Below are 17,754 nucleotides of genomic sequence, written 5' to 3' on the forward strand. Positions count from 1 at the left end.
ACGGGTCATTTTCAGTTTGTCAGGCTGTAACTAGTGGGGTGCCGCAAGGATCGGTGCTTGGGCCTCAGCTATTTACAATCTATATTAGTGACTTGGATGAAGGGACCGAGTGTAATGTATCCAAGTTTGCTGATGAAACAAAGCTAGGTGGGAAAGTAAGCAGTGAGGAGGACACACAGAGTCTGCAAAGGGATATAGACAGGTTAAGTGAGTGGGCAAGAAAGTGGCAGATGGAGTAAAATGTGGGGAAATGTGAGGTTATTCACTTTGGTAGGAAGAATAAAAAAACAGAATATTATTTAAATGGTGAGAAACTTTTAAATGTTGGTGTTGAGAGAGATTTGGGTGTCCTCGTAGAAGAAACATAGAAAGTTACTATACAGATACAGCAAGCAATTAGGAAGGCAAGTAGTATGTTGGCCTTTATTGCAAGGGATTTGGAGTATAAGAGTAAGGAAGTCTTGCTACAGTTGCTTTGGTGAGACCTCACCTGGAGTACTGTGTACAGTTTTGGTCTCCTTACCTAAGGAAGGATATACTTGCCTTAGAGAGGGTGCATCGAAGGTTCACTAGATTAATTCCTGGGATGAGAGGGTTGTCCTATGAGGAGAGATTGAGTAGAATGGGCCTATACTCTCTGGAGTTTAGAAGAATGAGAGGTGATCTCATTGAAACATATAAGATTCTGAGGGGGCTTGACAGGGTAGATGCTGAGAGACTGTTTCCCCTGGCTGGTGAGTCTAGAACTGGGGTCACAGTCTCAGGATAAGGGGTCGGCCATTTAGGACTGAGATGAGGAGGAATTTCTTCACTCAGAGGGTTGTGAATCTTTGGAATTCTCTCCCTCAGAGGACTGTGGATGCTCAGCCGTTGAGTACATTCAAGGCTGAGATCGATAGATTTTTGGACTCTAGGGGAATCAAGGGATATGGAGATCAGGCAGGAAAGTGGAGTTGAGGTTGAAGATCAGCCATGATCTGATTGAATGGTGGAGCAGGCTCGAGGGGCCGTTTGGCCGACTCCTGCTCCTATTTCTTAAGTTCTTATAAGGTAGATATAGAGAAACTATTTCCTCTAGTGGGGGAATCCAGAACATAGAATCATACAGCACAGATGGAGGCCTTTCTGCCCATCATGCCTGTGCCTCTTTGAAAGAGCTGTCCAATTAATCCCATTTCCCTGCTCTTTCCCCATAGCCCTGTACATGTTTCTGTTTCTAGTATTTATCTAGTTCCCTTTTGAAAGTTATTATTGAATCTGTTTCCACTGCCCTTTCAGACAGCGTGTTCCAGATCATGACTCGCTGCGTAAAAAAATGTTTCCTCATCTCCCCCTCTGGTTCTTTTGCCAATTACCTTAAATCTGTGTCCTCTGGTTACTGACCCTCCTGACAGAGGAAACAGTTTCTCCTTATTTACTCTATCAAAACCCGATCATGATTTTGAACACCTCAATTAAATCTCCTCTTAACCTTCTCTGCTCTAAGGAGAACAATCCCAGATTCTCCAGTCTATCCACATAACTGAAATCCTTCATTCCTGGAATTGTTCTCGTAAATCTCCTCTGCACCCCCTCTAAAGGTGGCTAAATGGTGTTGAGATACAGATCAGCCATGATCTGATTGAATGGCAGAACAGGCCTGAGGGGCTGAATGGCCTATTCCAGTTCTTATGTTCCTAACCAAGGGGAGAGACCAGCAGAGAAAGAGTAAGTTCACTTCTGATTAAACTGGCGCTACTGCGAGATTCTTTGTTAACCTCGTGGTGGGGACTGGAGAATTGCAAATGTTACACCCTTGTTCAAAAAAGGGTGTAAGGATAAACCCAGCAACTATAGGTCAGTCAGTTTAACCTCAGCGATGGGGAAACTTTTAGAAACGATAATCCGGGACAGAATTAACAGTCACTTGAACATGTGTGGATTGATTAGGGAAAGCCAGCACAGATTTGTTAAAGGCAAATAATGTGTAACTAACCTGATAGAGTTTTTTGATGAGAGCAATGCGGTTGACGTGGTGTGTATGGACTTTCAAAAGGCGTTTGATAAAGTGCCGCATAATGGGCTTCAATCTTGATGACAAGCCTATGGAATAAAAGCGGCAGTAGCAGCATGGAGACAGAATTGGCTAAGTGACAGGAAACAGAGAGTAGTGGTGAACTGTTGTTTTTTGGACTGGAGGGAAGCGTACAGTGGTGTTCCCCAGGGGTCGGTGCTGGGACCACTGCTTTTCTTGATATATTAATGACTTGGACTTGAGTGTACAGGGCACAGTTTCAAAATCTGCAGATGACACAAAACTTGGAAGGGTAGTAAACAGTGAGGAGGATAGCGATAAACTTCAAGAGGAGATAGATAGGCTGGTGGCATGGGCAGACACGTGGCAGATGAAATTTAACGCAGAAAAATGCGAAGTGATACATTTTGTTAGGAAGAACGAGGAGAGGCAATATAAAGTAGAGGGCACAATTCCTAAAAGGGGTACAGGAACAGAGAGATCTGGGGGTGTATGTACACAAATCGTTGAAGGTGGCAGAGCAGGTTGAGAAAGCGGTTAAAAAAGCATATACTTTATAAATAGAGGCATAGAGTACAAAAGCAAGGAAGTCACGGTGAACCTTTATAAAACACTGGTTTGGCTACAACTGGAGTATTGTGTCCAGTTCTGGGCTCTGGACATTAGGAAAGATGTGAAGGCCTTAGAGAGGGTGCAGAAAAGATTTATTAGAATGATTCCACGGATGGGAGACTTTAGTTACTTGGATAGACTGGAGAAGCTGGGGCTATCTACCTTTTAATCTAATTTCCCAATGTAACATAGCCAACTCGCCCCTCGTACCTATGTAATTGGCTTTATTTAAGTTTAAGACTCTAGTTTTGGACTTAAATATGTCACTTTCAAATTGAATGTGAAATTCTATCATATTATGATCACTCTTCCCCAGAGGATCCTTTACTGTGAGATTACTAATTAACCCTGTCTCATTATACAATACAAGATCTAAAATAACCTGTTCCCTGGTTGGTTCCACGACGTATTGTTCTAAGAAACTGTCTCGAATGCATTCCATGAACTCGTCCTCCAGACTACCTTTGCCAATTTGTTTTGCCCGAATCCCTTTATTATTTTAATCACCTCGATTAAATCACTCCTCAATCTTCTAAACTGAAGGGAACACAAGCCAAGTTAATGCAACCTCTCCTCATAATTTAACCCTTTTAGCCCCGGTATCATTCTGGTGAATCTGCGCTGCACCCCCTCCCAGGCCAATATATCCTTCCTGAGGGGCGGTGCCCAGAACTGAACCCAGTCTCCAGATGGGGTTTAACCAGAGCTCTGAACAGCTGGAACATAACTTCCTCCCCTTTATATTCCAGCCCTCGAGATAAAGGCCAACATTCCATTAGCTTTTTTGATTACTTTTTGTACCTGTGCACTAACCTTCAGTGATTTATGATGCTGAGAGGATGTTTCCCCTGGCTGGAGAGTCGAGAACAAGAGGGCATCATCTCGGGATAAGGGGTCGGCCATTTAAGACTGAGATGAGGAGGAATTTCTGCACTCAGTCAGTGGTGAATCTGTGAAATTCTCTAAGGGCTGTGGATGCTGAGTCGTTGAGTATATTCAATCATAGAATCATAGAAAGCTACGGCACAGAAGGCGGCCTTTCGGCCCATTGAGCTATCCAGCCTAATCTCACTTTCCAGCACTTGGTCCGTAGCCCTGTAGGTTACAGCACTTCAGGTGCACATCCAGGTACTTTTTAAATGAGTTTAGGGTTTCTGCCTCGACCACCCTTTCAGGCAGTGAGTTCCAGACCCCCACCACCCTCTGGGTGAAAACATTTCTCCTCAGCTCCCCTCTAATCCTTCTACCAATTACTTTAAATCTATCCCCCTGGTCACTGACCCCTCTGCTAAGGGAAATAGTTCCTCCCTATCCACTCTATCCAGGCCCCTCATAATTTTATACACCTCAATTAAATCTCCCCTCAGCCTTCTTTGTTCCAAAGAAAACAACCCCAGCCTATCCAATCTTTTCTCATAGCTAAAATTCTCCAGTCTGGGCAACATCCTCGTAAATCTCCTCTGTACCCTCTCTAGTGCAATCACATCTTTCCTGTAATTTGGTGACCAGAACTGTACTCAGTACTCAAGCTGTGGCCTTACCAGTGTTTTATACAGTTCCAGCATAACCTCCCTGCTCTCATATTCTGTGCCTTGGCTAATAAAGGAAAGTATCCCGTATGCCTTTTTAACCACCTTATCTACCTGTCCTGCTACCTTCAGGGATCTGTGGACATGCACTCCAAGGTCCCTCACTTCCTCTACACCTCTCAGTATCCTCCCATTTATTGTGTATTCCCTTGCCTTGTTTGCCCTCCCCAAATGCATTACCTCACACTTCTCTGGATTGAATTCCATTTGCCATTTTTCTGCCCACCTGACCAGTCCATTGATATCTTCCTGCAGTCTACAGCTTTCCTCCTCACTATCAACCACACGGCTGATTTTTGTATCATCTGCAAAATTCTTAATCATGCCCCCCTACATTTAAGTCCAAATCATTAATAAATACCACAAAAAGCAAGGGACCTCATACTGAGCCCTGCGGAACCCCATTGGGAACAGCCTTCTAGTCATAAAAACACCCATCGACCATTACCCTTTGCTTCCTGCCACTGAGCCAATTTTGGATCCAACTTGCCACTCTCCTTTGGATCCCATGGGCTTTTACTTTTTTGACCAGTCTGCCATGTGGGACCTTGTCAAAAGCCTTGCTAAAATCCATGTACACAACATCAAACGCGCTACCCTCATCGACCCTCCTTGTTACCTCCTCATAAAATTCAATCAAGTTAGTCAGACACGACCTTCCCGTAACAAATCCATGCTGACTGTCCTTGATCAATCCGTGCCTTTCTAACTGATGATTCATGCTCAGAATTGTTTCCAATAATTTGCCCACCACCGAGGTTAGACTGACTGGCCTCTAATTACTCGGTCTATCTCTTGCTCCCTTTTTAAACAATGGTGCAATGTTAGCAGTCCTCCAGTCCTCCGGCACCACGCCTGTATCCAGTGAGGATTGGAAAATGATGGTCAGAACCTCTGCTATTTCCTCCTTTGGTTCTCTTAACAGTCTGGAATACATTTTATCCGGGCCTGGCAATTTATCCTTTTTCAAAGATGCTAATCCCCTTAATACTTCCTCTCTCACTATGTTTATCCCATCCAATATTTCACACTCCTCCTCCTTAACTACAGTGTCTGCATCGTCCCTCTCTTTTGTGAAGGCAGATGCAAAGTATTCATTCAGAACCATACCCACATCTTCCGCCTCCACACACATGTTACCTTTTTGGTCTCTAATAGGCCCTACTCTTTCCTTAGTTATCCTCTTGCTCTTTATGTATTTATAAAACATTTTTGGGTTTTCCTTGATTTTACTTGCCAGTATTTTCTCGTGCCCTCTCTTTGCTTTCCTAATTTCCTTTTTAATTTCACCCCTGTACTTTCTATACTCCTCTGGGCTTTCTGCAGTATTGAGCTCTCGGTATCTGACATAAGCTTTCCTTTTTTGCCCTATCTTACCTTGTTTGCTCCGTGATATCCAGGGGGCTCTAGATTTGGCAGCCCCCCCACTTTTTCTTTGGGGGAACATGTTTACTCTGAACCCCTTGAATCTCCCCCTTGAATGTCTCCCACTGCTCTGACACTGATTTACCTTCAAGTAGCTGTTTCCAGTCCACTTTTGCTAAATCACTTCTCAGCTTAGTAAAATTGGCCTTTCCCCAATTGAGAACTTTTACTCCTGTTCTATCTTTGTCCTTTTCAATAACTATGCTAAATCTAACTGAATTATGATCACTACCACCAAAATGTTCTCCCACTGATACTCCTTCCACCCGCCCAGCTTCAGTCCCTAAAACTAAATCCAGAACTGCCCCCCCTCCTGTTGGCCTTGCTACTTACTGGCTAAAAAAGTTCTCCTGAATGCAATTTATGAATTCTGCACCCTCTTTCCCCTTCACACTGATTGTATCCCAGTTAATATTAGGGTAGTTGAAATCCCCGACTATTACTGCCCTATTGTTTTTGCACTTCTCAGAAATTTGCCTACATATTTGCTCTTCCATCTCCCTCTGACTGTTTGGGGGTCTATAGTACACTCCCAGTAGTGTGACTGCCCCTTTTTTGTTCTTCAGTTCAACCCATATGGCCTCATTTGATGATCCTTCTAACACATCGTCCCTCCTCACAGCTGTAATTGTTCCTTTAATCAATATTGCCACTCCCCCTCCTTTTTTATCCCCCTCTCTATCTCGTCTGAAAACCCTGTAACCAGGAACGTTGAGCTGCCATTCCTGCCCCGTTTAAACCATGTTTCAGTAATAGCTAAGATATCGTACATCCACGTGTCTATCTGTGCTCTCAGCTCACCTGCCTTATTCACTAGACTCCTTGTATTGGAGTATATGCCATTAAGCACTGACAAACTCCTGTGTTGTTTATTTTCTAACCTTTGTTTCCTCTGCCTTCCAAACTCACTTACTAATTTTCTGCCTTCCATTTCCAGCTCTGCTTCTCTCCCTTCTGAACCTACACTCAGGTTACCATCCCCCTGGCAAGCTAGTTTAAACCCTCCTCCACATAGTGAACCTCCCCACGAGGATATTGGTCCCGGTCCTGTTGAGGTGCAACCCGTCCGGCTTGTACAGTCCCCACCTCCCCCAGAACTGGCCCCTTTGCCCCAGGAATCTAAAGCCCTCCCTCTTACACCATCTCTCCAGCCACGCATTCATCTGCTCTATCCTCCTATTTCTATACTCACTAGTGCATGGCACCGGGAGTAATCCGGAGATTACTACCTTAGGAGGTCCTGCTTCTTAATCTCTTTCCTAACTCCTTAAAATCTGCCTGCAGGACCTCATCCCTCTTTCTACCTATGTTGTTGGTACTGATATGGACCACGACCTCTGGCTATTCACCCTCCCCCCTCAGAATGTTCTGCAGCCGCTCGGGGAGGCAACATATCATCCTGGAATCACGTCTGCGGCCGCAGAAACGCCTGTCTGCTCCCCTAACTATGGAATCCGCGATCACTATTGCTTTCCTGACCTTTCTCCTCCCCACCATCGTACAGCTGGGCCACCCATGGTGCTACGGTATTGTCTCTGGCTGCACTCCGCAGAGGAACCCTCTCTCTCACCAGTACCCAGAACTGGATACTGGTTGGAGAGTGAGATGCCCTCAGGGGACTCCTGCACTACCTGCCTGCTCCTCCTGGTCTGTCTGGCAGTCACCCAGTCCCTCTCTGCCTGCACTCCCTTAAGCAGTGGGGTGACCACCTCCTGAAACGTGCTATCCCCGTAGCTCTCAGCCTCACGGATGTACTGCAGTGACTCCAGCTGCTGCTCAAGGTCTGAAACCCGGAGCTCGAGCTCCTCCAGCTGACGACACTTCCTGCACCTGTGATTGTCCAGGACACGGGAAGCGTCCTGGAGTTCGCTCATGGCACAAGATGTGCATTCCTCGGATCTGAGGTGCCCTGCCAAGCCTCTAGTTATTAAATCACTAACTAAACTCTCCGCTCGCCGCCCTCCCCGCTCCCCACACCCCGCCCCCCGCATTCCGTACTCCGCTCTCAGTTTTGCCCAATCACTTAAGGTCATGGTTGAAGGATAAATATTGTCCAGGACACCGGGGAGAACTCCCCTGCTCTTCTTCGAATATTGCCATGGGATCTTTCACATCCACTTGAGAGGACAGGCATGGTCTCAGTATAATGTCTCATCCGAAAGACAGCACCTCCGACAGTGCAGCGCTCCCTCAGTACTGACCCTCGGACAGTGCAGCGCCCCCTCAGTACTGACCCTCGGACAGTGCAGCACTCCCTCAGTACTGACCCTCGGACAGTGCAGCACTCCCTCAGTACTGACCCTCGGACAGTGCGGCGCCCCCTCAGTACTGACCCTCGGACAGTGCAGCGCTCCCTCAGTACTGACCCTCGGACAGTGCAGCGCCCCCTCAGTACTGACCCTCGGACAGTGCAGCGCTCCCTCAGTACTGACCCTCGGACAGTGCGGCGCCCCCTCAGTACTGACCCTCGGACAGTGCAGCGCTCCCTCAGTACTGACCCTCGGACAGTGCAGCGCTCCCTCAGTACTGACCCTCGGACAGTGCGGCGCTCCCTCGGTACTGCCCCTCCGTCAGTGCGGCACTCCCTCGGTACTGCCCCTCCGTCAGTGCGGCGCTCCCTCGGTACTGACCCTCGGACAGTGCGGCGCTCCCTCGGTACTGACCCTCGGACAGTGCGGCGCTCCCTCGATACTGACCCTCGGACAGTGCGGCGCTCCCTCAGTACTGACCCTCGGACAGTGCGGCGCTCCCTCAGTACTGACCCTCGGACAGTGCGGCGCTCCTCAGTACTGACCCTTGGACAGAGCGGCGCTCCCTCGGTACTGACCCTCGGACAGTGCGGCGCTCCCTCAGTACTGACCCTCGGACAGTGCGGCGCTCCCTCAGTACTGACCCTCGGACAGTGCGGCGCTCCTCAGTACTGACCCTCGGACAGTGCGGCGCTCCCTCGGTACTGACCCTCGGACAGTGCGGCGCTCCCTCAGTACTGACCCTCGGACAGTGCGGCGCTCCCTCAGTACTGACCCTCGGACAGTGCGGCGCTCCTCAGTACTGACCCTCGGACAGTGCGGCGCTCCCTCAGTACTGACCCTCGGACAGTGCGGCGCTCCTCAGTACTGTACTGGAGTATTAGCCTGGATTTTGTGCTCAAATTCTGGAGTGCGACTTGAGCCCACGACCTTGTGACTCAGAGGTAGAGGGCTCCCAATGAGCCACTTGATTCTAAAGGTGGGAGTCAGGGTCTCCTCGGGGAAGCCTCCAACTCAGCGTGCTAGTTTGTGTATTTTACGGGAGTTTGATGGGCCCAGAAATGACCAGCAGTATTTGGGAGAGTGGTTTCACCCTCGTTCCCTACAGTCTAATCCCCATAGGTGAGTGTGGGATCAGATTACGGTCTCCCAGAGGGAGTTCTAATTACACACAGTAACTCAGGTGTGTTGTGACTGTGCTGAGCTCCCGTCTCCAGTTTTCAAATTCTCCGGAGCCTTTACAGACTGACCCGAGAGCGATCAGGAATGTTCGTCACCATCAGGCACGGAGGTAAGTGTAGAGCCCGGTCTCTCCGTGCCCGCATCAGACTGTCTGCTGCTGGACTTTGTGTTTCAGTAAATGTGGGTGTGTTACTCCCACCGTTAAGCACTCACCTTTCTTAGTTTTATTGAGAAACCAGTAAAGGGCGAAGGCCAACTGTTGTGGGGATGGGAAGTGTTCAAAGCAAGATTGATCTCATTGAGGGGTTTAAGATGATTAAAGGATTTGATAGGGTCGATAGAGAGAAACTATTTCCTCTGGTGGGTGAGTCCAGAACAAGGGGGCAGAACCTTAAAATCAGAGCTAGGCCGTTCAGGGGTGATGTCAGGAAGCACTTCTTCACACAAAGGGGGGTGGAAATCTGGAACTCTCTCCAACAAAAAACTGCTGAGGCTGGGGGTCAATTGAAAATTTCAAAACTGAGGAGATGTGTTGCAGCTGCAATATGTGGGAGCTACTGGACAGTTTTGTCCGGGGCGACTACATCTGCGGTAAGTGTCTGCAGCTCGAGGAACTTTGGCTCCGAGTTGAGGAGCTGGAGTCTGAGCTGCAGACGTTGCGAGGCATCAGGGAGGGAGAAAGTTACCTGGACACACTGATCCAGGAGGCAGTTAAGCCCCTTAGACTAAATACTGTAGAATTGGCCCGTGGTCAGGGACAGGAGGGTGTGACTGCGAGTGAGGCAGGTACGGGGATCCAGGAGGGAGCATTGCAGGAGCCTCAGCCTCTGCACTTGTCCAGTAGATACGAGGTTCTTGCAGCCCTTGTGGACGAGCGCAGGGGCCACAGCACCGTGGTTCAGGGGGCCATTCAAGTGGGGGGAGTAAAAAGGAAGGTGGTAGTAGTAGGCGACAGTATAGTTAGAGGGATAGATACTGTTCTCTGCAGCCAAGAGCGAGAGTCCCGAAGACTGTGTTGCCTACCCGGTGCCAGGGTTAAGGACATCTCAGGGCTGGAGAGAAACTTGGAGTGGGAGGAGGAGTCCATGTAGGTACCAACAACATAGGTACGACTAAGAAAGACGTTCTGCTGAGGGAGTTTGAACAGCTAGGGACTAAATTAAAAAGCAGAACCACAAAGGTGATAATCTCCGGATTATTACCTGAGCCACGAGCAAATTGGCACAGGGTCAATCAGATCAGAGAGATGAATGCGTGGCTCAAAGATTGGTGTGGGAGAAGTGGGTTTCGATTCTTGGGGCACTGGCACCAGTACTGGGGAAAGAGGGAGCTGTTCCATTGGGATGGGCTTCACCTGAACCCCGCTGGGACCAGTGTTCTGGCAAACCGAATAACTAGGGCGGTAGAGAAGGCTTTAAACTAAATTGGGTTGGGGGGAGGGTCCCGGTGAAGAGAAATCTAGAATGCTAAAGAGAAAAGACAAGGAAGCAGTGCAGGAAAGTGATTGGGGTCAGGATAACCAGATTGTGTCAGGAAGGGTCAGAGTGTACAAACAAAAGACAACAAATAGGGTCCGGGTAAGAAAAAATGGTAATAAGACAAATAGGGCCATAGTACAAAAAAATGCTAAAAAGTCTAAAGATGTTAAAAAGATAAATCTAAAGGCACTGTATCTGAATGCACGAACCATTCGTAATAAGGTAGACGAATTAACAGCGCAAATAGATGTAAATGGATGTGATATAATAGCAATTACAGAGACAAGGCTGCAGGGTGACCAAGGCTGGGAGCTGAATGTCCAAGGGTATTCGATATTTAGGAAGGAAAAAGAGGTAGCGTTGTTAGTAAAGGATGAAATCAGAGCAATAGTGAGAAAGGATATTGGCTCAGAAAATCAAGATGTAGAATCAGTCTGGGTGGAGTTAAGAAGCACCAAGGGGCAGAAAACACTGGTGGGAGTTGTCTATAGGCCTCCAAACAGTAGTGGTAATGTAGGGGATGGGGTCAAACAGGAAATTAGAGATGCATGTAATCAGGGTACGACAGTAATCATGGGTGACTTTAATCTACATATAGATTGGCCAAACCAAATTAGCAATAATACTGTGGGGGAGGAATTCCTGGAGTGTGCACGTGATGGTTTTTTAGACCAGTACGTTGAGGAGCCAACCAGGGAACAGGCGATCCTAGATTGGGTATTGTGCAATGAGAAGGAGTTAATTAATAATCTTGTTGTGCGGGGTCTTTTAGGGAAGAGTGACCATAATAGACCATGACATGATAGAATTCTCTGAAACTAGGGTCCTGAATCGAAACAAAGGAAACTACGAAGGTAAGCTTCATTAAAAGGCTTGAGGGTGGATAGGCAATGGCTGACATTTAAGGAACGAATGCATGAATTGCAGCAATTATACATTCCTTTCTGGCACAAAAACACAAAAGGAAAAGCGGCCCAACCATGGCTAACAAAAGAAATTAAGGATAGTATTAGATCCAAAGAGGAATCATATAAAGTTGCCAGAAAAAGTAGCAAGCCTGAGGATTGGGAACAGTTTAGAATTCAGCAAAAAAGGACCAAGAGATTGACTAAGAGGGGAAAAATAGAGTATGAGAGTAAACTTGCAAGGAACATAAAAGTGGACTGTAAAAGCTTCTACAAGTATGTAAAAAGAAAAAGATTAGTGAAGACAAATGTAGGTCCCTTACAGTCAGAAATGGGAGAATTTATAATGGGGAACAAGGAAATGGCAGAACAATTAAACAAATACTTTGGTTCTGTCTTCACGGAAGAGGACACAAATAACTTCCCAGAAATGCCAGGGAACCAAGGGACTAGTGAGAAGGAGGAATTAAAGGAAATTAGTATTAGTAAAAAAATGGTGCTGGAGAAATTAATGGGACTGAAAGCCGATAAATCCCCAGGGCCTGATAATCTGCATCCCAGAGTACTAAAAGAGGTAGCCATGGAAATAGTGGATGCATTAGTTGTCATCTTTCAAAATTCTATAGACTCTGGAACAGTTTCTGCAGATTAGAGGGTGGCAAATGTAACCCCACTATTTAAAAAAGGAGGGAGAGAAAGCAGGGAACTAGAGACCGGTTAGCCTAACATCAATAGTAGGGAAACTGCTAGAGTCTATTATAAAGGATGTGATAACAGGACACTTAGAAAATATCAACGGGATTAGACAAAGTCAACATGGATTTATGAAAGGGAAATCATGTTTGACAAACCTACTGGAGTTTTTTGAGGATGTAACTGGTAGAATAGATAAGGGAGAACCAGTGGATGTGGTTTATTTGGATTTTCAGAAGGCCTTTGATAAAGTCCCACTTAAGAGGTTAGTGTGCAAAATTAAAGCACATGGGATTGGGGGTAATATACTGGCATGGATTGAGAATTGGTTGCAGAGAGTAGGAATAAATGGGTCTTTTTCGGGGTGGCAGGCAGTGACTAGTGGGGTACAGCAGGGATCAGTGCTTGGGCCCCAGCTATTCACAATATATATCAATGATTTGGATGAGGGAACCAAATGTAATATTTCCAAGTTTGCTGATGACACAAAACTAGGTGGGATCGTGAGTTGTGAGGAGGATGCAAAGAGGCTTCAAGGCGATTTAGACAAGTTGAGTGAGTGGGCAAATACATGGCAGATGCAGTATAATGTGGATAAATGTGAAGTTATCCACTTCGGAAGGAAAAACAGAAAGGCAGAGTATTATTTAAATGGTGATAGATTGGGGAATGTTGATGTACAAAAGGACCTGGGTGTCCTTGTACACCAGTCACTGAAAGCAAACATGCAGGTGCAGCAAGCAGTTAGGAAGGCAAATGGTATGTTGGCCTTCATTGCAAGAGGATTTGAGTGCAGGAGCAAGGATGTCTTACTGCAGTTATACAGGGCCTTGGTGAGACCGCACCTGGAGTATTGTGTGCAGTTTTGGTCTCCTTACCTAAGAAAGGATATACTTGCCATAGAGTGAGTGCAGCGAAGGTTCACCAGACTGATTCCTGGGATGGCAGGACTGTCGTATGAGGAGAGATTGGGTCGACTCGGCCTGTATTCACTCGAGTTTAGAAGAATGAGAGGGGATCTCATTGGAACATATAAAATTCTAACAGGACTTAACAGACTGGATGCAGGGGGGATGTTTCCCCTGGCCGGGGGGTCCAGAACGAGGGGTCACAGTCTCAGGATACGGGGTCGGACATTTAGGACTGAGATGAGGAGAAATTTCTTCACTCAGAGGGTGGTGAATCTGTGGAATTCTCTACCACAGAAGGCTGTGGAGGCCAAGTCACTGAATATATTTAAGAAGGAGATAGATAGATTTCTAGACACAAAAGGCATCAAGGGGTATGGGAAGAGAGTGGGAATATGGTATTGAGATAGAGGATCAGCCATGATCATATTGAATGGCGGAGCAGGCTCGAATGGCCTACTCCTGCTCCTATTTTCTATGTTTCTATGATAGATTTTTGTTCGATAAATGTATTGGGCGTTATGGAACCAAGGTGAGTCGATGGAGTTGAGGTACAGATCAGCCATGATCTAACTGAATGGTGGAACAAGCTCAAGGGGCTGAATGGCCTCCTCCTGTTCCTATGTTCCTAGGAAATAGGGATTTCATGACACCAGGACTGAGGGAGGTGGAGTGGTCCTGGGAAAGATTGAATGAGAGACTGAGGCGGACTGTTCGAGACCGGTGTGTGTTCTACTCAATAGCATATCGTGCAGTGTGGCAGTTTATTGCAGTGTCTGCTGTTAGTGTATACATGGGCTCCATACAGGGACTGGATTTTATATTGTATCTAACATTATATATTCAAAATCTAACATATGCACACACTTCATGTAAAGAAAGAAACAAATTGCACCTTTCACATCCTCAGGACACCCCAAAGCTTCACAGCCAATTAATTACTTTTGAAGTGAAGTCACCGTTTTGCAGGCAAATGCGGCAGCCATTTTGCACATGATGAGACCCCACAAACCGCAATGAACCTGAGACACTGTTTCTGGTGCTTGGTTCTCATATTTCTATCACCAATTCATTTCACTTACCTTTGCTTGAGTTCTCCAGCTTTTGCCTCCAAGGTAAGTGGCACTGTGGTGCTGTTTGTGAGACCGAATGTGTCTCCACAGATCTACGGAGATTTAGTGGGGGCAGGTACAGAGATTTGGGGGGAGAGGTACGGGGATTTGGGGGGAGAGGTACGGGGATTTGGGGGGAGAGGTACGGGGATTTGGGGGGACAGGTACGGGGATTTGGGGGGAGAGGTACGGGGATTTAGGGGGGCAGGTACGGGGATTTAGGGGGTCAGGTACGGGGATTTAGGGGGTCAGGTACGGGGATTTAGGGGGTCAGGTACGGGGATTTAGGGGGGCAGGTACGGAGATTTAGGGGGACAGGTACGGGGATTTAGGGGGTCAGGTACGGGGATTTAGGGGGTCAGGTACGGGGATTTAGGGGGACAGGTACGGGGATTTAGGGGGTCAGGTACGGGGATTTAGGGGGCAAGTACGGAGATCCTTATTGAAACAAATGTCTTTTTATGTTGAGTTGTGCTGTGTACTGGTAATTCTCTTTCATTCATTTCCTTCCTTCACTCATTCCTTGAATTATTCCCTTTCTCCTTCAGTCATTTCTTTCTTTGTTTCATCTGTCACGACCCACATACATAGGATTTTCAAAACTATTGAACCAACTTGCATTTCAGCAATCCCACCATGTGCGAGAGACTCGGAGATATTGCAATCCAAAGTTTATATTTCAAAGTTTCTGTACCCCTGGATGGTTTTGACTTTTCGAATGTTATTCGAGTAACACTCAATCCTAATTGAAAGGCACAATAGCTCTGACATCAGCAACTAGGAGTGATCTTGTTTGGTGTTTGTTTAAGATCAGAGTCCTGAGACATCAGTGACCAGGTCTCGGGAAGTGGAGGAGCTGATTGGGCTCTTGTTTGTTTTGGGTGTGCGGCCAATTTAAGTCTTGTGGATGTGTGAGAAACGTGTAAAAGTCAGTGAACAGGCCTGCTCCCCGGACATGATAGTCACCCTCCTGGTCATTACATCACCAGCCACTGACACTGACCCGGGCTGGTCGGGCCTGTAACTGCTCAATGAATAAGGCCTGTGTAAAGGGCAATGCTGGTGTTGGACTCGCTCCACAGGCTCCAGTTCAAAGCCCAGACTCAGCTGGACACCTTGAGCTGTCTTTGAGAAGCCTGCGCTGTCCACAAGGCTTAAATTGGCCACACACCCAACACAAACAAGGGCCCATTCAGCACTGTCAGTTCTCAGCTGCTGAACTAGATGGAGCTCTATGCTGCACATTAATCTTCCATCTTTAGGAGATGGAAGAAGGGACTAACATCAGTTCAGACACAATGCTGCCACGGGGAGGTCAACATTTAAAAGTTGAAATCAGCCTCTCCAGAACTTGCTGGGGGGTGTTACAGAATTCAACATCGAGCAAATCTGGGCAGGAAATACACCTTCAGCTTCCTTCAAAATACTTTAAACTCTGGGGCTGCCACAGTGAAGAGGGAGCCATTTTATTCAGGGGCCCAATGGTTTTGCTGGTTTCAATGAGGCATCCCACAGTCGAACATCGGCAGGTGCCCCTGCTGGGATTGCTCTATTTTTTTCTGGTGGACTTGATTTCTTGGTTTTGCACTGATGTCGTTTACATCCAAATCCAATTAAAATGGCCAATGCTGTAAAGTGAAGGCAGAGAGATCACTGAAATCTCTTAATAGATTTTAACCGTCTTTCGGATGAGACGCTAAACCGAGGCCCTGTCTGCCCTCTCTGGTGGATGTAAAAGATCCCATGGCACTGTTTCGAAGAAGAGCAGAGGAGTTCTCCCTGGTGTCCTGGGCCAATATTTATCCCTCAACCAACATCACCAAGACAGATTATCCAGTTATTTATCTCATTACTGTTTGTGGGACCTTGCTATCTCCTAACGGAAAATGACCCGTTTATTCCTACTCTCTGTTTTCTGTCCGTTAACCAATCCTCTATCCGTGCTAGTATATTACCCCAATCCCATGAGCCCTTATCTTGTGTAACAACCTTTTATGTGGCACCTTATCGAATGCCTTTTGAAAATCCAAATATACGACATCCACTGGTTCCCCTTTATCTACCCTGCTAGTTACATCCTCAAAAAACTCTAATAAATTTGTCAAACATGATTTCCCTTTCATAAAACCATGCTGACTCTGTCTAATCATATTATGATTTTCTAAGTGCCCTGTTACCACTTCCTTAATAATGGATTCCAGCATTTTCCCGATGACGGATGTCAGGCTAACTGACAAACCTGTCCCCGGGCAGCGTCCCCGTCCCCGTCCCGCGTCCCCGTCCCCGGGCAGCGTCCCCGTCCCCGTCCCCGGGCAGCGTCCCCTTCCCCACCCCCGTCCCCGGGCAGCGTCCCCGTCCCCGCCCCCGGGCAGCGTCCCCACCCCCGCCCCCGCCCGCGTCCCCGGGCAGCGTCCCCTTCCCCGCCCCCGGGCAGCGTCCCCGTCCCCGGGCAGCATCCCCGTCCCCGCCCCTGTCCCCGGGCAGCATCCCCGTCCCCGCCCCTGTCCCCGGGCAGCGTCCCCGCCCCCGCCCCGGGCAGCGTCCCCACCCCCGCCCCCGCCCCGGGCAGCGTCCCCGCCCCGGGCAGCGTCCCCGCCCCCCGCCCCGGGCAGCGTCCCCGCCCCCGGGCAGCGTCCCCACCCCCGCCCCCGGGCAGCGTCCCCGTCCCCGGGCAGCGTCCCCACCCCCGCCCCCGTCCCCGTCCCCGGGCAGCGTCCCCACCCCCGCCCCCGGGCAGCGTCCCCGCCCCCGCCCCGGGCAGCGTCCCCGCCCCGGGCAGCGTCCCCGCCCCCGCCCCGGGCAGCGTCCCCGCCCCGGGCAGCGTCCCCGCCCCCGCCCCGGGCAGCGTCCCCGCCCCCGCCCCGGGCAGCGCCCCCGCCCCGGGCAGCGTCCCCGCCCCCGCCCCGCGCCCCCGCCCCCGGCCATTGCCGTTTGTCAGTCTGGCCCGTTACCCTGTGACGCCCCCTCCCACCCTTCACTGTGTGAAACAGTGCTGGATGTGGTGCTTGGAGGGTGAGAGATTCTCGGGAAAGATTTCCATGAGTTCAAGCTGATTACAATGAGACAGACATCAAATCCCTGAGAGACGGCACGTCTGCTCCTGTTGGCTGATGATGGAGATACACAGACAGTCGTCATGGAGACTAAGAGGAAATTGTTTGTGGTTTAATTGTGTGAATTAAGAATCGAGTTGCAGTAATCTCCAACAAGCCTGCCTTTGTTGAGTGTTTAATGCTGTATGTCTCTCAAATCACAGCAGATCAGACGGAGATTTTCAATCACCAATGTCGAATTGTGAACTTCATAGACTACAGACATGTGCCTGTGAGCCAGAAGGTAATGTGTAATAATGGGCCCACCTGAACTGAGACTAACTGCCAGCATACAATTCTAGTGTGTGACCTTCCGAATATGGGCACAGTACAGGGTAAAGGGCAGAGGGTGAATGGGGCAGTGCAAGACTACCAGAGGGGGAGCAACAACAGACAGAAATATTAAAGGACTTGCATTTCTGTCGTGCCTTTCACGACCTCAGGACGTCCCAAAGCACTTTACAGCCAATGAAGTACTTGTAGTGTAGTCGCTGT

The 17,754-nt window shown here is 48.3% G+C and overlaps 1 protein-coding gene across 5 annotated transcripts in view; it reads left to right on the forward strand.

The window, feature by feature from the left end:
* The window catches only part of si:ch211-225b11.4 (tRNA (32-2'-O)-methyltransferase regulator THADA), a 186,260-nt gene that overhangs the window by 158,633 nt on the left and 9,873 nt on the right, over window positions 1-17,754 (forward strand). For 2 of the 5 annotated variants that reach the window (XR_010967159.1, XR_010967156.1), the window contains exon 28: window positions 17,424-17,503. The exons of 2 other annotated variants lie outside the window; for them this stretch is intronic. The gene's annotated coding sequence lies outside the window, so the exon portion shown is untranslated. The remainder of the gene's footprint in view (window positions 1-17,423; window positions 17,504-17,754) is intronic. One more of the 5 variants, XR_010967157.1, reaches the window with a different exon arrangement.

Source organism: Heptranchias perlo, chromosome 25 (genome assembly GCF_035084215.1).
Source record: "Heptranchias perlo isolate sHepPer1 chromosome 25, sHepPer1.hap1, whole genome shotgun sequence".
In the NCBI taxonomy this organism is placed as follows: domain Eukaryota; kingdom Metazoa; phylum Chordata; class Chondrichthyes; order Hexanchiformes; family Hexanchidae; genus Heptranchias; species Heptranchias perlo.